Source organism: Nyctibius grandis, chromosome 7, assembly GCF_013368605.1.
Source record: "Nyctibius grandis isolate bNycGra1 chromosome 7, bNycGra1.pri, whole genome shotgun sequence".
Taxonomy (NCBI): domain Eukaryota; kingdom Metazoa; phylum Chordata; class Aves; order Nyctibiiformes; family Nyctibiidae; genus Nyctibius; species Nyctibius grandis.
Window position 1 is genome coordinate 4209706 of NC_090664.1, and position 21877 is coordinate 4231582.

The following is a 21877-nucleotide window of genomic DNA, read 5'->3' on the forward strand; positions in this document are numbered from 1 at the left end:
AATGAAATGCCAGAGCAGGGAAGCCGTCACCCATCTATCTGTGGTATTTCCTAAACGCCTAATACACCTTGATATACAATGTCACCTAACTGAAATACTATAACAATAATTGGTTCTTCCTGTACTTAGACAAGAATGAACATTATACACAGAAAATGGAGAAGCACACTAAAACCAAATGTAAAGGAGAAGGGAGAAATATTCAACGGAAATATAATGCATATAGTGAATACTAATAACTTGAGCTGTTGTGGCTTACAGGGAAGGATACTGAAGTTTTCCTCTTGTGTAGTAGCAAAGGTTGGCACAGAACTAGGAAAGGATTCTTTCCAAATGGATTAATCTTTGATAAGAACTAGATGAGCATAACAGGAAAAATTTCTGCAGATTCAGATAGGTTTTAAATAAACTTTAAAATGACAACAAATTCTTCAAGAATCAGCAAATTATATATCCTAAACAAAGTTTACAATATCTCCTCACTTTAAAAATAATGGGAGGAAAACTGAAAGTGACTAACTATACCCACCTTTATCCAGTCTTTGGTGATGAAGAACACCAGAAACACTTTTTCCTAATGCCTACATAGGACATGTAATCTATTTTCTTTCTTGAAAATTAATATTGTCTGAGAATGTCAACAACAGAAATCATCAATATTATTAAGCTGAATATGAACTTAAACAGCTTATTGCAAATGAACTCCAGTCATCTTAAAAATACCAAAGATGCTTTTGTGAATACAGTGCCCCTTCCAGTCTTTCACAGGAAAATACAGCTACTGTTGATATCTACAATCTTGACAGTATGGATAATCACATTCTGATAAGATCATGTCGTCTGGGCACTGCAAAATTACAGAGTTCTGTAGTCTGCTACACGCTTTTCATTACATGCACAAATACACACTAAGCTGCACGTTCTGAAGCAACGCAGCGCTTGCTGTTAGAGCAACACAGCCATCAGGCTCATGATGCCACATTTTCTCTGGATTATCCAAATAAAATTTGTAACTAAAACCAGAGTTTGATAAACCTATCTGGGTATGAACTTTATGATAAGATTTTAGAGCTGGTGTTTATAAAACAGCAGAATAAATATGAGATGAACAGCAAAAAAAAAAACCCCAAAGATACAGTCTTTTAATATATCTTATTATTTCCATTTTCTTATATTCCAATTTTCCTATTTCCTAAAAAATGTATTAAGGAGTTTATACTTCCATAAAATTTTGGCTACCCTAAACTAGAAATAAAAAGTTATCCCAAATGAAGAAACAACTGCATCAAGACAAATTTATTAAAATTAATTGTTATTATGTATTTGGTCTGGTATACCAAATTTTAAAGAAAACAACCACCAGTATTTTTATGTTTTCTCTCCAGCCTTACGAATTGTATTAGAATATAAAGCAGAAAAACATAGATATTCTTGTGGAACTATTTTTTCACTAACTGAAAATGGAATAGCACAGCAATAAGTTAAAAAAAAAATCAGTACTGTATCCTTTAAAGGTGGGCACTCCCATCAGAGTAGTCACATTTTCTTACAGCACTGGTTATTGATTCAGTGGTATTTGAAAAAAAATAATGTCATTTTACATTTTATGTTTCCTGGAAAGTTTCCTAGGATAGCTTCTCATGAATGACACTTCATTTAGTAAGAGACCAAACTTTCTCACAGTAGTTTTACAAAGCACCACGAGAATGATGCTGAGGTTGCAGAAGCCTACGCTGAGTAAATCTACACAGTGCTACGGAGTGCGATGTATATTTAACCGAGTGGTATATTTAACACAGTGACTATGGGAGCAGCATAACTGTCTTCACATGCCACTTTCACTTTTGGAGTAAATGTATCTTTTTTCCATTAAAATAACATTAAAAAAAAATCTTGCTATTCTGTTCACATGATGAAATTAAGCCTCGAATAAACCTCATGCTACTGCCACAGAAGTGGAGCAGTGATCCACTGACTGAATTAGCCACATGCATCTGGGTTCATTCAGGAAAGTTAAAGTGATTAAGGAAACACGTTCGAATACAAATGCATCAAATAACATTTGCTGCACCTTGTGAGGGGAGTCTTTTAGCACCCTGGTGGCACACACTACCATCACCTTAATTCCAGAAGGAGACCCTCCACAAGGCTATCCATCCAATTTTGGCTTATGTGCTTTATTTCTCAATCTTAAATAAATTCACTCTCACTTTCTTAAGCATCCCTATATACACAACGCACTCTGGAAACAATTCACTGCAATCCTTTTCCTTTCCTCTGTCTCCACGGAGAATTATGCAGGCCACAGTTTTAAAGAACGCACAGTTTACGAGTCAAAAAGACTGTCTGGGGAAATACAAAGCAGGTGACAGATTTGTAATACAATATGGAACTTGCATACATGTATGCAGGAGCATATAGGTTAAACTATTGCCTGATGGATTTCCCAAGGCAGTGAAATACAGGCAGTCATTCTGACCTTTTAAAAGCTGCTCATTGGTACTCTGGTGCTGAAAAACAATCATTAAAAATTATTTTCTGTAGTAAACAGATGGCTCACCTTTGCAAAAGAGCTCTCAAGTGTTCAAGGGCATGGATAATGACTCCTATATTTCCTTACGTCCCACCTGCCGGTCACAAGGTAAGGAAAAAGGAGAAATAACTGGAGTGACCCTAACTCTGACTAGACTCTTGCTGTTAGACAGCCTTTTGGGTGCAGAACAGGTACATGTAATTTATGACAGCTATTAGGAGAACGATTTTGAACACTACAGAGAAGCAAACAGACCCATACTACTCATGTATGTTAGGTCATCTAAATGTCTATTGCGTCAGTGAAAGGCAATCCAAGAAAGTAACACATTTTTATTGGACACGTCTTTTGGGAGTTCTGCCTGAGTAGCATTACTTCTTTTTGGCCTGAGCGGGAAGCCAAGATTTAGCATCTTTATGGTACTTCTACCTCAAAACGATCAGAAAGTTGCATGTTTCTTCAAAGTGACTTTTCACTCACAAGGTTATTTGCCTTTCTCTCAGGACTAGGTGAGATCTTAGCTCACTCTTTGCTTTCTTCTGAGGCCATGTTTTCACAATTTTGTGTCCTGCGATTCTCTGCAGGCTCAGTTTGTTAAATCTTTCTGCCTCTTTCATATATTTCCAGAGAGAGAGTGAAGGCTTACCAGGAGTTTTGATGGGCATCTCTCTGAAGATGCAGCACCAAGGACAAGCTACAAGCCTGCCAAGGGTTCTCAGTGCTCTTCGGGACTGCTGGCTTGTGCCACCTTATTGTCACTGCTGGTGCCACCAACACCAGAGTAAAGCTTCCTGTGCTGAAGTCACAGTCATTTCCTTGCTTGAACATACATGTAAACAATACTCAAGAAAACCCCTCCGTCACAGAATCAACCAGGTTGGAAGAGACCTCTGGGGTCATCGAGTCCAACCATTGCCCTGGCACCACCATAGCAACTAGACCATGGCACTAAGGGCCATGGCCAGTCTTTTCTTAAACACATCCAGAGATGGTGACTCCACCACCTCCCTGGCCAGCCCCTTCCAAAGGCTAATGACCCTTTCTGAGAAGAAATTCTTCCTAATGTCCAACCTGACCCTCCCCTGGTGAAGCCTGAGGCTGTGTCCTCTTGTCCTATCGCTAGTTGCCTGGGAGAAGAGGCCGAGTCCACACATGCTTTGCTGTAAGTTAACATTAAGTTGCAAAACATGTCTGTATTTTGGCTGAAAAGAGCTTCCCCCCATCCCAGTTGACTCCACAGAAGTTTTACTGCTTCTTATGCTGAGTAAAGTTTTAAATTGCAATGTTACTAGTGGTGTCATAAAAAAAAAAAACACACAATAAAGTGATGGCTTTAGGATTTAAGTTTTTGACTGGATTCAGAGAAACATTGTAGAGGACTTTACGCACATTCTAACAGGTTTGGGGCAAAATAAAGCGAAATTTAATTACCCTAACTTCAAAAAAATAAAATTGGACACTTACCCTTCACTCTGCACCACGCAGCTACAAAATGCAGCACTTGCTGTCAACAAGATGATGCGCACAGTTCAGACTGGAATTATCACAGACAACTTAATGGCCCAGCTCTGAGATACTTGCTGTCTTCAAAGACGTTCACTGAAGCTCAGACCCTCTCACAATAAAAAAATCGAAAATACCGCAGCAGTTTTTAGCTACTAGCCAAATACTATGATTTCACTGAAATTTATTGAAATCTGGACCTATTAACGAGGATGTTTGGGGAATTTACAGTGGAGTGACAGATTACATACATCTTATTTTAAAATATGAATGCTATTTACTTTTGATGTTCAGTATCAGTAATATATTTTTCCAGATTCTAGGTAATTGATATACTTACATCTACACACATGCATAAAAGCAACATTTTGGTCATGGATTTACTAATACTTTGAAGTAGAAAAACTCCCTTTTTTAAGCTAACACTACCCCTTTGGTGTGGCTCTGGTACAAGACTACTTAACTAATCATTTCATTTTAATGATGCAATGAAAATACCACAAGGCTGTCCTTACAGTCCTAATTACTACCAAAGGGATTTAAGGGGATACTTTAGAATATATTCATCCTGTACGCTGTAAACCATAAATTCAATTAGCAAGCTATATATTCATACTTAGATTAATATACTTTAGAGAAATTAATTCTTCATTAGTGACAGGTATACTAAATACTTCATTCCTGTTTGTACCAGCTGCTACCCTAATTATGATTTATTCCAGTGATTAATTTTAAAACTTTGATGTAATGTAAGATTACTGTTGAGTAGGGAATAGAAGTGAGATTTAACAGTATATATATTTATCATTCTCAAGAAGTTAATATCAACAAGTCTATCTATCTTAAATAAAAAAATATTCCCCTTTTCCAGCCAGCAAGTATCCAAGCTAGATGCAACAGCAGCATTTTAACCATGGTACTTTTTGGATCTCTTGGTTTATTGTCCCAACTTAAGTATTCTTCTGTGTACTAAATATCCCATGTCTCTCCATTTTTTAGCTTTAACTTGTATTTAATTTTAAAAGGCTCCACGCAAAAGGACAAGTTTAAACATTCTAAATAATGAAATTAGATCCCTAGGAATTTCTGAGACAATTAAAAAAACTATGCCCCATATATGGAGTTTTACAGGCTTGGTCTACATTCTTCTCTGAAGAATTGTTAAAATAATTGTCTTCCTTCCAAACTCCCTCTTTCCAGGAGAAGCTTGAATATGCTGTTAAAAATCAGCAGGCTGATTATTAACTATAATATTCAAGATTGACATTAACAACTACATTATTCAAGACAGACATTCTTAAAGTAGATTTGCCTTTTCTGAGGCTTCTTTTAACCTGTCAAAGAAAGAAACCACGGGTTCTGGTTCATTTCACTGCAAGTGTATAGAAGCCACATTATTTCACTGTCCACCAGCACAGATTTCTTTGTCTTACATTCTATTTATAAATGAAAACAGATGAACTCAATAAAACATAAGTCTACAGAATTATGGCTTCCTTTATTCTAGTGGTAAAGAAGTTTATACATAATTGGCACATAATTTTATCCAGTAGTTTAAACTTTTTCTTGAACACGAGAAAGGAACCACTCTGTTTAAGAACCTGATGGTTTCATTTCAGTGCAATCCATCATATTTTCTGATGATAGCAAACGTGGATAGACTAAACAGCACTGACCTGCTATGCTGCTTGATGCTCAGGAAAGCCTCCTTATTTCAGTCTCCAGCCTAAAGTGCAGACCAGCACAGTGGACCAAGACAACCAGTAGCTTATCAATAATAAAGACAGGGTGGCTTAAGAAGATGGAGGCCAAATTCTCCTTTCACATTAATGATATCAGGAAATTGAATTCCATTTAATGGAGAGCAGAACTTTGCCCTCTGTTATGCCAATACCGTATTAGTGAAACGTATCTCTCTCTATACATTTCATAGTTATATGTCAAGTTTTATTTGAGGTATATACTAAAGCTTAATGCTTTGGTTTCCTGCCAGCACTCAGATGGCAAAAGCTGCTTTGTATTTTCATTTAGTTATTTCTGGGTAAAACAATCAATTAGCAAACCTTTTACGTGCTTCACAAGCAACTAATACATGCCAATTCTCAAAAGTGACCAACACAAATATATGGCAGTGCAGTGTGGTTTTGAGACGCTAATAAAGTAAAAGGTAATCACAGAAGGTCCTCCACACTAGCTCCAGAACACAGGCCAGATCTTCAGCTCATGTGAAATGAGCACAAGTCCATTGACTTCAGTAGAATGGCACTGATTTTACATGCAATGAGTTTCTGGCTTTTTAGTAAAGGCACTATTTCTTTCAAAGCGTTACATCACTATAATACACAAATAATATTGTTTCATTTGTTACCAGCTTCAGTTTTATCTAGCAATTGACTTCACTACATGGAGAGTGGAGGGGGAGCAGGATCCAGCTCATCTAATGGTAATTGTGCAAAAATTAGGCATCCACTTTGATATAATAAAATGGGCTCCTTTGATAATGGAGAAAGGAATTCACCACCAGAGAGTAATCCATTGCCTTATGTAAGACATCTAAGAGTGGGATGATGTTTCATCCTATCCCACTTTTCTGCATTCTCCAAAGCCTAAGCAGCTACCACTAATCACACATTCAACTTGGAAACCAATTGTGAAAAGTTGTTGATTTAGCTATTTCATATTTCTTTTTCCGCAGCTTCCCTGGAGCTGAAAGACGAATTAATCACAGTGCAGCACGTGCGTAGTGGCTGATTCTTTGCTACATCATGAACAAACTAACTGATCCATAGTCTACTTTTCTACTTTTCTTTTTTAAACTATTTGGAACTGTACTAGTTGAAAATAGACAGGACGTGTAGCACTAATGTTTTTCAACACATCACTGAAAATAAGTCTCTAAGATCACAAACCAGTACTGTTTCCATCTTAAACTACCATATACTCAAAACATACAGCTGCCTTGAAATAAGAAAATGGGAACAGATTATAAATTACAATCTAGTCATTAGCTTGAAGTTCTTTCCATCACAACGAAATCATACAGAATCACTTTCCCCTTTTTAATCTCTCTCGCCATTCAAAAGGAATTAGTTTTGGAAATTTTTAGTGGTATGAATACATTTGTGTGGATGAATACAAAAATCCCACTTTTCAAATCACTTAGGTCATTCAGCCAAAGACACCCTGTTTTATAATGCACACCTTGCGTGTTGTAACTTGCACAAAAATATTATTCATACAAAGTTTGTAATAACATATTTTTAGCATTATGATAATAAACATCGTTAACAAATGTTCTATAGTTGGCAAGGACACTGGTCCACCTTACACTAGCTACTAGCCTTGACAGAATAAAGTTTCACTTCTTAAATAAAAAAAAAAATTATTCTAAATCCAGAAGATTTTAGAGATCTTTTTGTGAAATTATTTGGAAATTAAAATCACCACAAAAACAGATAAAAGACACAAAATGAAGAAAAGGAGAATTAAAAATCTCAGATCTTATGTTACAGATCAAATTAAGGTTAGAACTCATCAAGAAGTGTTCAATAGTCTTTTTAAACAGGAAAATGCAAATTTGCCAGATTCAAAAAGGGAAACAGAGGATGACAAAAATGCCTCCAGGTGGGATATTTACTTGGAAAAGGAGAATATTCAGTTCAAGTGCTGGATTCCACTATTTCCCCAGATCCCCAGGCATTTCCTATGTATCGGTCTATTGGCTCCTCTGAGTTGTGGTTGACTCATTCTCTGCAATCATTTCATTTTGGATAATTGAAATTCACTGAAGCAAGGATGCGAAGTCAAAAATCTCCACTTCCTAAAAGAACTCAATGGCACAACCCTTTACTGTGGTCTTTCCCTCTCATTAATACTTAATGTAAAGTGAAACAATTCCAACAAGAGACACTGAAAAACAATCATTCCAAAATTATCAGAATGCCTGCTAGTACTAATACTCATCTGTGTCTTAAGAGAGCCACGATCATGCCTCAGCTTAGATCACTGAGTAAATATCAATTATTAAAACACACCCACCGGCACAATTGATTTTTCTCATTAAAATTACTTTGAAACTAAAACCATCTAAAAGTGAACTAGGAAGAAACAATAACTAGCCTTATAGAATCTACCAATTATAGAATTATAAATATAGAATTATTTAATTAAGCAGGCATACCTTGAATTTGCACGGGTGAACGAATCCTATCCCTCAGCTTCTGCTCACGGGGCAGGAGCTCCAGCCCTGGCCACCTGAACTTGCTCCAGTTCATTGATTCCTTCACATATCGGAGGCCCCAGACTGGATGCAGTATCTACATGTGGTCTAATAGATGCCAAGTAGAGGGGGGAAAAAATCTGTTTTCTCCACCTGCAGGCTGTGCTCCTGCCCATAGGGGCCAGATATTGGTCTCCATCATTACCAGGGCATACCAGGGGCTCATGCTCAGCAACCTGCCCAACATCTGCAAGCGTTTCTCACAGAGCTGCTCCCCAGCCAGTCCTTCCACAGTATCACTGTAAGGGGTTAATCCTTCCCAGCTGAATTTAATAAAGTTCCTATAACCCTTTTCTCCAGCTTGCCTGGGCCATGCTGAATGGTAGCTCTGACCTGAGGATATCAACTGGACACCCCAATTTCAGGTGGTGCACACCTGATGAGAGCACACTCTATCACCTCCTCCTGCTGGGTGATATAGTGTTGTCACAGATAGACCTCATTTGTGACTGGCCTCCAGGTACAGTATGACCCACTACCACCCTCTGAGCCCAACCATCTAAGCAGTTACTTGCTCATCTACTTGTCTCCCTCTCCAGACCATGAGGCCGCGACTTGAATACCCTTCCTTTTGAGTTGCTATAGTGTAGAGCGATGTTCTCATGTCAAATCTTTTCTTTTATTCTTCATAACTCTCAAATTGCAAATGGTATAAAGGAGGTTTAAGACACGGAAGCCAAAGCTTCTTTAAGGAATTTATCTTGCTAGTGGACTATACATCATAATCTATATTCCAAAATGTGACACCTCATTTGGATAATTCATATTTTTAGGGTAGGTATTGAATTTCCTTCGTTTTCATTTTTATAGTTTAGGTTGCATTATGTTAATAATGTTGTACCATGCCATATTTAAAATATGACCATTGCCATAGTAATTAAGTACATGTAGTTCATAGTTTCTTTGAGCCTTTGGAAGGCTATCACAATTACTTAATGGTTATATCAGGAATCTTAATCCCTCCTGAATTTATCTTGAGCACTGTTCTGATTAGATAATCTAGACTCCATGAAATCTCCATTTGCTTTCTTTGTTTACATGAAAAATCTTCACAATAGTAGAAAGTAAATTCTCATTAACTAAAGAAAAATGGAGCCAGTGAAATAAACTAGAAGATGCACTGAAAGAACATCCTTGTTTTCAGTCACACAGAAGGAAAGACTTAAATTGGGGTTGATGAGGCATCTTGGAAAAGTTAACATTATCAAACAACTGACATTTGGTTCCTGTTGCAAACTTTGGCAGACGTAGCCTAGTACTACAACTGGTAGTTGATCCACTTCTTGTTGGGAGTGTAGCTTCAACCTTTTTGATCAGCCATATTAACCATATCATAATTTTAGCATAATGAAAATAAGATCTGTATTTTTATACTTGACTCAGTCACTACGCAGTTAAGAATGGTGTAAGACTCCAAGTAAAACACCCAAATGGATTTATTTGGCAAACTGAAACATTTGACTGCCCTCTTGCTTTTAGAGAGTCACTACCTTCTTTCTGGCATAACCTATAGTAAGGCCAAATGAAGAAATAGACCTCTCATCTCCTGATTCCATTGAAAAGAATTGCGTTTTCTTTTTTATACAAGTATTTGGGTGGTTCTTTTTCTCAGATGCTAACAAGAAAATAATCCAAAAAAGAAGAATGATGTTGACAGGGCCTTCAATCCCACCAGTGACTAAAAGTAAGGTCAGAAGCATGAACCAGAAAGTCATGAGCTTTCTGGCAGTTTTTGCAAAGAGAGCATCTTCAAAGGGGGAGGGAGGAGAAGAGTCAGTCAGGAAGCTACAGAAGTCATTCTCAGATGAATGAGAGCTGGCTGGAACTAGAAATAGGGCCATGAGAGAAGTAATTCCTAGGGAAAGAAAAAGCATCCCTCTATGTATTCCTTGGGAGAGAGAAGGACCACCTTTGTAAGACAATTAGTTCATCTACAAAACGTCTGTAAAATGCAGAAGCCACTGAGTCTTATCCAGATGCAAAGAATTCCTCTTCAGAAGAGAAAACGCCAGCTTCTCTATCTAATCTGTTTTTCAGTATAGAAAGAAACTACAGATGCTTAAAGAACAGACTTTCAGCCTCAGCTCTGGCTGTCAGGAACAAGCTGATATCCCAGGAAAAATAAAGTACCCTGAAGCACTCAAAACCTTTCAAAATGTCAACTAAGACGGAAACAAGATTCAATTGCTACTATTACTCTTTGTATTCTAGCCACATCCTTAAAAAAAAACTCTGCCTAACCCTCTGCAGCATTTAGATAGTATTTAGCCAACAAGTAGAAATTCATTACTATGAACACTGGTACTCACTAAATCTTATCTAATTAATATAACTGGCCTATAGAATTCACTGCCACAAGAGGAAGAGTTTAACAGAATTTCCAGATACATTAGTCTGTCTATAATCTAATTATTGAAAACTATGTGAAGATTAAGATTCATCAATGGGATTACTCTTCTGTGTAAAGCTACTGAAAGGTAAAGGCTCCTTTGATCAAACACCAGGTTATGTTCTTTGTATTCTGCTGCTAGCATAAATCCTCCATTACTGCTTCAGTCTCATCTTCCATCATTCAACCTCTACTTGTTTTTAGAATTCATGTATCATTTGGCTGCACTTTACAGTAGGTGATGAATCACATCTGCTTCTCTCTTACCACATTGTATCCAGGTTACCGGGGAAAAAGATTAGTCAGGAGTGCAGACCACAGCATTAAAAGAATAAGTGTCTTGGATTTTTTTGTCAGAAACATTACAGGAAAGCCAGAGATGGGAAGGTCACATTAGGAAAACAAGTTCATTTGAGAAAATATAAATACTGGTTCTAAGTCAGAAGGCTTTGAATGTTGTATAACAATCAGTGTAAATCTCAGATGGCACCCTACACACAAGTCATTCTGTGAGGCATCTTAATTATTCAATTTAAAATATTTGAAAATCTTGCAAAGGTACACCTACATGCACTGAAGTCACACCAGCATAAAACCAGCAATATGATCAATAAAACAAGACAGGCGCCTCTAGGCTTGTCTCCACATGCCCGGATTGAAAATAGTGCAGTTACAATTTGAACTCTGCAAGAGAGATGGGTAAGTCATTCTCCCCTGCCTATACCTTCATAAAGAGGTGATAATTCCAGCACTCAGTAATGTTCTGCAAAGAAAGTTCAAAAAATACCACCACGGGCTCGTACATCACTGCCTAACACATGATGTGCTTAATGCTCGTCAACGTACCTACCTTCCATTAACACCTTCCTTTAACTGCTCAATTTGCTAGCACGATTCATTAGTGTCAGAAAAATATCTTGAAATACTTTAAGATGATTCAAATTATTATTATAATTGGCATCAGTCTAAACTACATTCACTTTTCCCACAGCTAACTGTGAGCATCAGATGTGATTTAGAAGTCCTACATTTCTGGATAGAGGTATAAAAACACACTTTTCTGTGACTTTAACTGGCTTTCTGCTTTGGTTCTGAAAATAAGTTTGTGCTCTGGCTAAGACGAGTCACAGCACTTTCCTTTGCCAGGATCCTATGACATATTCAGCACCTTCAATTCCTACCAAGCTGACAGCACTTTGACCTTCAACTTCATGTCACCCCCAGCAAAACATTTAGGAGGTTTGGGAGTAGCTGCTGTTTATTTCCTCTCTTTCTCATGAAAATGATAATGCCAAGTCACCGTGTCTGGTTTGCAGCCCTGGATGTCATCAAGAACTTCCTGAAATTTTTCCATCGTGTTGTTTTGCCTTATTTGAAGAATACAAACAGAAATTCTGTCTTGAAGGTGAACAGCTCTGCTGTGAAATCTCTGATCCCTTCCAGCAATTTCTGTACAAAGTTAAACATTCACATTTGCTTTTCTAAAGTCAAAAATAAATCATCTTCACTAATGGCCACTAATCATCATATTGAGTTAAAAAAAATTTCTCAAGTCCATTTTCCCTTTGATTTTGTCTTTGGGGAATTGGTTCCAGTTAATACACAGCACATCCCTCCCTTGGCTAACCAGCATTGGCTGGAGGTGATTTATCCGACTGCCATTACCTAGGTAATTTGCCATGTATCATTACACTGTTGACCAGTGATTTGGGAGTCCCAGCGATGTAAAACTAGTGAGAACCTACTACATGAAAGTTGGAGTTATTATACTGCTTCTCTCTGAGCTATTTAAGCTACTTTTAGGAGACCCTGGAGCTTGCTCCTTAAAGTGCAGTATTTATTTTCCATGACAGTTACAGACTTAAAAGCTCAGGGCCTGATCCAAAGACTCTTGTAGTCAATGGCAAACTTTCTACTGATTTCCTTTGCATCAAGGCTTCACTCGCAAAAGTTACTGCCTCAATAGGACCCTGTTTTAAAGACACAAACAATAGTCCGTAAGGGGTGAGCCTTTACACCTACCCCTACACTGCTGCTAACAGCTGGGGAGAAGAAGAACATGCCACCGAGCCGTTACATTGCCAACTCACAAACAAATACGTACAAAGCAAGAAGACCCTTGACTTCAAGTCCTCAATTTTACAATTTGGAAACAGTTCAGTCTCTTGTACTTTCTCTCCCTCAAACAGAAGATTCATTTGGGGGGTGCCTTTTTTTAAAAAAAAATTGTATTCTATAGATTTGCCCTGTGAACAGAAACATTTGAGTTTCAATGGCAGATTAAAATGTCCTTTTCCTTCTAACTGTTCAGGATTTTGTGGATGGAGACATTCCTACACGAAGTTTGCAAGTATCAACTCTGACTTCCTACTTACGAGAAATCTTACTAAGCTTAAAAAAAAAACAACAACATGTACCCAGACCACTCAGAAAAAAAGCACGTCTTCTTCAAACTATCCTAATCTGCAAACTAAGGATTTAAAAACAGATACAACCTCCGTACAAGTATTTTACTCTCTGATACAGGAAATTTTAAAGCAGCACTAGACTTTTTTTATACCACAATGATTGTGAATATAGTTTTTCTGTAGTACAGAGGCAGTTTACAAAGCCCTGAATCGTGTGATTTATCCATTGGGTTTGCTTTGTATTTAAAATCTCATGTTGTACATTTAAAACATGTGTTGTTCTGAAAGTTCTTAGTAACGAGGAGGAAACAAAATCCAAAACCAAGATCATAATATGGCTATATCACTCCTCAGTTTCACTTTTATATTAAAGCTGCTTTGTGGTTTATGAGCCAGACAAAATTTGTCCCATTACCAAAAGGAAGTGGTCATACACCTTGAAATGACTACGGCTATTTAGAGCACAGACTGTCATCAGACTGAGAGCTTGTGCTTTCAGCAGCTAGAACTGAGCAACGACACGTACTAAAGGCTATCAAAATAATACAAAATGACTAATAATCTCAAAGATTCTGGCCCACTGACTGTAACAGAAATTAATCTGGTTTTAAAATATTAAACAGGAATTCTCCTCCTCTGTCTCAAAAATGGCACAAACAATTCCTTTTAAGACCAAGCCTGCAAAGTTCTATCTTTTTTTCTAATATAGATACATAATGCAACCTGAAAAACTAGAAGTACTTTTACAGCTAAAGAAAAAGAACAGCAATAAAAACGTCTCAAAAGGTAACTTGCTTTCCCCTCCCCAGAGACCAGAATGTTAAAAGAAAAAAAAGAATAAAAAGGAATCCAAAAAGAATTAAAAAAATAAGAAAAAAATTTAAAAGTATGAATTTTAAGTATGCAGATTTATATTTTTCACATAACAGAATGAACGCAGCCTCCTAAAACATTTATATTGTCTATTTCCAGACCACGCATCCTCCTGGTCCTCCTCTTGACTCTAAAGGGAGCTGTAAGATCTTTCAACTTGAAGATCCTTGTTTCATACCTGCCTTACAACAGCGATATATGTTTAAGTTATTATACTATGCACGTGTTCATACGACACGCCAGGAGTTAATGTTTCTGATCTGTAAAGAAAAAAACCAGCTTCCTATTACCAGTTAACCAGTCTATTGCGCGTACGAGCGCACTACAGCCCAGCTGCTGGGAAATTGCGTGCACCACATGCACTTCTTTGACCAGTGCCAATATTCTCCCCCGTGTCTAACTTTTACACTCTACTTGTACAAACTCTTCTGAGGATTCCTCTACCTTATTCGTTCCACAAACCAGATCTAAGCGCACCTTTGGCACAGCAGCTGCAGACAATCCTTTCCGGAGAATTCCACAAAAAGGTCAGCTATGCTTGTTAAGGTATTTAAGGTGTCTGTTCTATTTAAATTAAGTTTAGAAAAAAAATGGCATGGAGGCTAGTCAGAGAGAACAATTCCACATAAATGAAAAACATGTGGAAATGTTCAACAGGTCAACTATGTAAAAACGTGTTATATACTGTGTTTATAGGTATTTTATTCACAGACAAGGCTGGCATTAGGGTTTTATTGATATCCTGGTGAAAAGTACGTTAACCTAAGGGTTACAAACCCCCTTTCTGTGCATTTTAATGCAGACCACAAAATAGCATAGTGACACACAATTATTTTCAGAACATATTAACTTGCACTTAATTTACATTATTTTTTGATTGTAAATCACTTCAGGCTTTGTATCCAGATTTATTTGCAGGTGACCTGTATATATATACCATTCCCATTCATATGCCATATGAACATTGCTGAACTTCAAAGTCGAGATTATAGATCCAAAATCAGAATCCTACATTATACTGCAGGCTCATCTTCAGTCAAAAGTGTTGGACATTTTAACCGCACCTAATTAGACAATCTAATCCAAATAATATAGTGTCTGATTTCGGTGTGCCTGGGAACATTCAAAATTTGGCCAAAAGCAACTAGGCTAAGTCTAAACATGAAAGTCCAAAGGAAAAAAGCTATCACATAGCAAAGACCTTGAGGGTACAAAAGAAACAACTATACCCAGAAAACAACTTAAGGAGGGGGGAAATTTGTGCCTGTAAATAATCTTTGCTTTCAGTGAAACTAATGATGTGAGTGTGAATAAAATCCGATTTAGGCACGGTGGTATATTGAGGCCTCTATTTCTTGCCTCATTATGAGGTGTTTTTAACCACCCTGCACTCAGTGGACTTGTCGAGAAGCTTCAGTCACCTCCTGAAACCCTCTGCAACCTCTTTTTAGATCTGATTAGACTTTGGACTTGTTTAATCATGTATGTGAAAGCAATCCACATTTACATAGTTCTGGGATTGTATCTATGCAGCACATTATGTTTGCCCCTAGAAATCAGGCCAGTTCCATACAAAGCATAGTAACCAGTTAGGTACTACTAGGTACCGGTTAGGAATCTCAGTACAACACATAGGATTCACTCTGAACTGTCACCTCAGTAACTGTCTTTATCCAGCTATACCATACCTAAAATATATGTATTTAAGGAGCTACAAGTCCTACAGGGAATGCATGAGCCACTATGGCAGGAAGTTGTTAGCTGCTGGGCTCCCAGCTCGGAAATCTGCTTTCCATTTACACCTGCTCCACTCCGAGTCTGTAGACCAGAAATAAACCTTTGATTAAGGTTGGGAGGTGTAATAATAGGTGTGATCGTAGAATACAGGAAAACATTTGTAGGTTATGTCCTTTCTCAGACACTTTTTAAGAAGCAACTGTGGATATTGGGGGTTTGGGTTTTTTTTTTTTAAAATCAACAGGCATGCATGGTACAAACAGTCAAATTTAATGAGATACCTGTAGTAAAACTGATGTTACAGACTGATATATTTGCTATCTATACTTCTACCTATAATAAACACATTTAATACATAAAACTAGGTTATAAACCTACAATACAAACCTATGTCCAATATATATTTATATTAACTACAGAAACAATATTGTACAATTTTGTTTTCCATTTACTAGTTTTAGACTTGGAACAAAAATTTTATCTAAATACAAAAAAAATCAAGTGAAAACAAAAGAATCTTTCATCGCAGAAAGTACTGTATTCTGCAACTAAAGTCCTATTTTGCAATTGATATGAGTAGGAAGAAAATCTGAGAACTAAATACAGATAATTTTCAAACCACGCCTTTATTTTTTGATGGATAACATAGCACCTTCAATGAATGCGGGAGGAGAGAGGGATACAAAAAACTAGAAAAACTGAAGTTAAGACCATCTCCTATGCATAGTTAATTCCATTTGTAACATGTCCAAATAATAGCATTTTCTTTCAAAGGTATAAAAAGGATATTGACCTACACCCTTTCAGAAAACAGCAGAGGCCTCAATGAAGAGGCGTGGACTGCACAAAATAATTAAAATTAAAAGGCCAAATCTGGGGCTAAACAGGTGCTGGAAATGCTCCACTAATTTGGACTCACCTCACAAAAAGAAGATGACAAACCCTCCGATCCACAATAAACGATGTTAACTCCACCACTTACATAAACAGATACTTCAAGTTCTATGTCAATATTAAAGTAATTTCAAATCCTTTTTTTTTTTAGCCACTGATTATTCCACTGAAAAGGTAAGGTACCTACACATCTGAGCATGAACCCACATGTTCCGTAAGAGTATATTCAGAATTTTAAGTGGCAGCATTTATGACATTGAGAACACTTATTTCAAAACACATCTAGAAGAAGGAAAATAAAAATTATGTGAATGAATGTGTTGCTTTTTTAGATCGCTGTTAAGGTTAATTATTCATTATGATAAATTCTTTTGATAAAATCTCACCACAGGATTTATCTGTTAAAAGATATGTTTCTACTAAACATACTTAACCAGATTTTCCATGGTAAATCCTAAAAATCATTCCTCCGATTCCTCTTCATACTTATTTCAAAGAGAAATTACTTATCTACTATGTTATTTTCTTTAAATTATCTTAACATCTACTACAAGAATTGAATAATAATTCTATATTCCCTGTTTCTTCAATCTTTTCAGTGTTTAAAACATTGTTCCATCCCATAAACATAAGGTACACAAGTGTACACAGCAGTTTTCTATGTTTTGAGTATCAAATAAATAGCTGCCAAGTAAAAAGGAAAGCATCCTAGATAAAACAACACCTGCACGAGCTACTAAGACTACCCTCAAGAAAGCATTAGGCATGTGCTGTCTATTAGCCTCCTCTTTGCTGCCTATATGATTATTTACATCAGTGCTGACACACATATATTGACTATTTCAGCACAGAAAAAATGACACCCAAGGATAACAATATTTCCCTCATGTCAGGCTCCAGAATCTGGTATTGATCGCTAAAACCCTACACGGTTAGTTCACCTGTGTCAGGGTCAGATGAAGTTTAGTGCAATTCACCACTCCCTACGTGTTACCGTCCGCTCCGAAGAAATGTGTATCTCATTTGTCCCTTTCTCCTCCCTTTTCTTCCTCTTGTTCAACAAAAACTGAGACAATTTCACATCTCAAAGATCTCAGGAAACTGCAACTTGATGAGAAAAACACTGTAGCCAGCTGAATTTCAAATGACTTCCTTATTCTACCTACTTGCATTTTTTTTTCCCTCCTCTCCTTGCCCAGTACCAAAATGGCACGCAGCAGTTTTATTACTTCTCTCAGAAAATAATCTGGGAAGGTGCATACTTCCCAGCTGCTTTATTAGTGTAGGCCACATGAAATATAGCATTTCAGGGTATCTCGAGGATCAAGTCATGGTCTGAATGTACCTAAGCTTCTCCTTAATTAAGTTCCATTAGGTTTGTCAAAAGTTGCATGATTCTCCAATCTCCTGATCCAATACATTTGCTGTACTGAATCAATTTGTATGTCCTCAGGCTCTTTCTTTAAAGTACTTTGTCATTTACTCACCTGTAGCTCTACATGTACAGACAAACCAACTTAGACTCTGGAAGATGGGGAAGAAAAAGGACAGAAATTCCAAGAGGATAGAGAGAAATGACAAAAAGAGGAAGATTCATTGGAGAAGGGAAGTAATCCTCACATTACCTGTAACACACATTTCCCACATCCACGCCCACTCTTCCATTCTTACTTTTCCTTGAACTTTAAACAGTCATTATCTATAATTGATGAGATTGTTTTCTAAGTCACAATTACTTTCTGCTTGGCCATGATTTCTTCTGCCTTTGTAATTTTAACTTCCAAACTCCTTAGCAAGTCCCATTAATTAGAATATCACACAGATAAAATTTAATGAAATGTTCTACATGAAGTACAAATCTCTGACAACACAGGCAACAGTTGTCACTGATGAGATTCATCAATTATAAGATGACTAAATGCCTGCGGTTAAGCAACCAGAGCTGCTTACTTTCATTCTATGCAAACATCTGAAAGCTACATAAAACCAGACAAACATTTAAATATTACAAAACTCCTTCTAATGGAATCCATTTTGGGCAAACACAATGCCCAACATGAATGATCAACCTTCTTGCGATACATGTGTTATTAAATGAACACGCGAGTGTAAGCTTCTACACAGAAATGCACTTGCAAAAAGATTTTCAATGAGGGTCACCATTCAACATACATGAATATGAAATTTGAAATGCAAGACAGATTTCAACAGAGAAGCAAAGATGAAAACATTAAAAACTGTCAGTGAGGAGAGGAGGGTATATATGAAAGAGAAACACAAACTTAAGTCGGTGGAATTTTTCAGAGAGAGAATGAAAACAATGTGAAATTGGGACAGATAGAGAGTCATGTAGTTCAATCACATGGAGTAGGATTTGGTACAGGGCATATTATTTGCAACAGTGTTCTGAAGACTGAAACTTCACAAGCTTACTTTCTGGGATTTGATCTGAACAAGATTTTCAGAAGCACTTAAAAGCAACTCTGCTCTTTCTGAATACAAACCCCCAAAACTCGCATTACTCTGGAAAACACACCAGCTCTTTAAGCAAGCATTTAAACCACACACATTTTATTCCTTACAATTTCCATTCAACTCATTTATGTGGGGAGCGGGTGAACTGCAAGAATTTTTGGTAGCCTTATCAGAAGATATTAAAAAATACAGAAACTGGGAATAGGAAATCTTATAATGAAAAGCATGATACATAGCTCAACCCTGAAAGCAAACTGTTTTCCCTAAACATCTGGCTTTCTTTTGTGGGATTTTATGTCCATAGTAATAAATAAGTCAGGTTTAGGAGTGCCAGTTTATTAAGTATTTAAAAATGGCTAAGCCACAGCAGCTGCCTGGATCTCACAGCATGTCCAAATAGACCAAATGTTCCCTGTTGGTAACAGTATATTCAAATACAAGTATTACTATTATGGATTGATACTAATAAACACAAGGTTTAATTTTAAATGGGGCTTAAAAATCCATTTCCTTCCCTTACCATTTGCTATTTATTTTTTAGCTACTGAATATTCCTGGACAGTTAGCAAAAATCTTAAACATTTCATCACTTTGCAGTAGTGTTGAAGGCTTTGAATGTAACAGTACAATATTTCTGAATTAAAGTTACTTTTCTGGAATCAAGTAAGTAAATACATACCACGTCTGTATATTTTTCTTTTCAAACTTTAATTCATGCCTTACAGTTTCAGCTCACCAATTCCTATCATCTGCACTGAGGCTGAGGGACAGTGAATGAACAGGCTTTTAATGTCACTACTTTTACTTTTTACTCTCTTGAACAGACTTTTCACTCTTACGAGCCTATGAAGATGATTAAAAAGAAAATATTCTTCATCTGGATTTAGTTTGTAAAATGTGTAAACTCCATTTCTGAAACTAGGCAATGCTCACACAACTAATTAGGATTTTTGAACCTTTGGGTTGTCATTTGGATTAGGCCACTAGGAATTTTATTGCTTCAAAAGAAATCTCTGAGAGGCAGGACAACTGAATTTTTAAACTTGCTTTAGAGAACCATTGCATACCAGGTGCAGCAAGGAGAAGGACAGCAGTTAACTATAGAGCTGTAGAGCTATGACTGCTCTTGGGGAACAGCCAACGGCTGTAGACAGCTCCCACAATCTATTTATCAGGTTTGTTAGGTCTTGTAATTTAGAGTCCATTATAGTGACTGTATTGCAAAAACTGACTTTGTTTCCAGTTGCTTGGACATCAAGTAAGGAAGTCATGGAAGAGAAAGCTCTTCAAGAACAGCTGCATATGACCACCACAATGACTGAAAGAGATGAGGTCTGTTGTACGCACACGACATATAAAAAGACATATAAATAAGTCAGCATCTCTACTTTTACAAAATATGCAAATCTCATCAAATATTCCAGTGTCATTGACCAGCCCTTCTCAATTAGAAACAAGATCGGACAAAGGTGGGGATAATTCTGGAGACCCAAACAATCTATTGAAAAGATGATCTCTGCCTTCTGCCCACGACAAGACAGAATCCAACCCAATATAATGACTTCGAGCAGCATGCTGCATTCTAGTATTTGGCATGTGAATGGAATTTTTTTGCCTAACATTTTTGCTGGGATATAAGGATAACAATGAAAATAATTCAAGCCAAAAAGCAGTTTTCTTTTAAAAATTATTTTAATCATCTGGAATATTTGGAAAAGAATTTTATAATCCAAAACAAAGCCTGCATCAAAACTGAATAAGTTAACAAAATGGAATTTTTCTTTTCCTCCAAGAGATACTGCCAGAACTGCTATTCAGATTTTGAGCTGAATTTGTTGTGATTTATTACTAGAAAATCAAAGTTTGGAGCATAACAAATATATACTAAGCTATTTGTAACTAACAATGTGTGCAAATGATCATTGAAATTATTCAATGGATTTCACAGCATCACAAAAGAGATTGATCTGAACTAGCTTAACGTGTTTCTATTCTATTGAATGTTATCAAAAACAATAACTTTTGAAAATTGCCATTCTGCAAGTTTTGGTTTCCTCTATAATGAATTTCAATAAGCCAAAGTTTCCTATAGCATTCCATATATCATTTTAAAAAGCATGAGGAACAGGGTTTTTGTTATTCAAAACTAGTAAATCTAGCGTATTAGTCAGAATCAGATTGCATAAGAAAGAATCACCTAAATAATTATAAGCAATTACGAGTTAAGACACTGCTTTTCGAGTTCTGTGTGGTTTACTTGATATATACTCTGCAGTTTGGACAGCATTCAGCAATTAGCACCACTCACAAGTCTAAATTGTTGCTAATCTCTGACAGGGAAAAAAAAAAGGGGGGAAGAGGGAGAGGAAAATTATGTGTATCTGTGGAAAGGTTATGGATTATTTCTTTTGCTGATAAGCACAATATGAAAGACTTGACGTCTATGACCTAAAACATCAGACAATTGCACTTGTGAATTCTTATAATGCGTATTTCAGGGAATAGAAATCTTTGGGAACAAAAGCCTGTCTGGGTTGGTTAAATCATCTGATGCAAAGTGTTCGAATTGCTGGTCTTGTTTCCCTGTTTAATCTCTTGTTGAGGGAGTCCCCAAGGCGCTCTTTAATTGTGTTTATACAGCAAAGCAATGATATATCACATGTGGCAGTACAAAAATATTTTCATGCTGATTATATAGGTTTGTATAACTCTGATTAAGGTACTTCTCCGGTTTTAAAATTACAGCTGGTCTTTCGAATTTACGTGTGAACTTATAACTGAACACT

The 21877-nt window shown here is 36.7% G+C and overlaps 1 protein-coding gene across 2 annotated transcripts in view; it reads right to left on the reverse strand.

The window, feature by feature from the left end:
* Window positions 1-21877, reverse strand: part of BBS9 (Bardet-Biedl syndrome 9) — a 345480-nt gene that overhangs the window by 36542 nt on the left and 287061 nt on the right. The window lies entirely within an intron of this gene.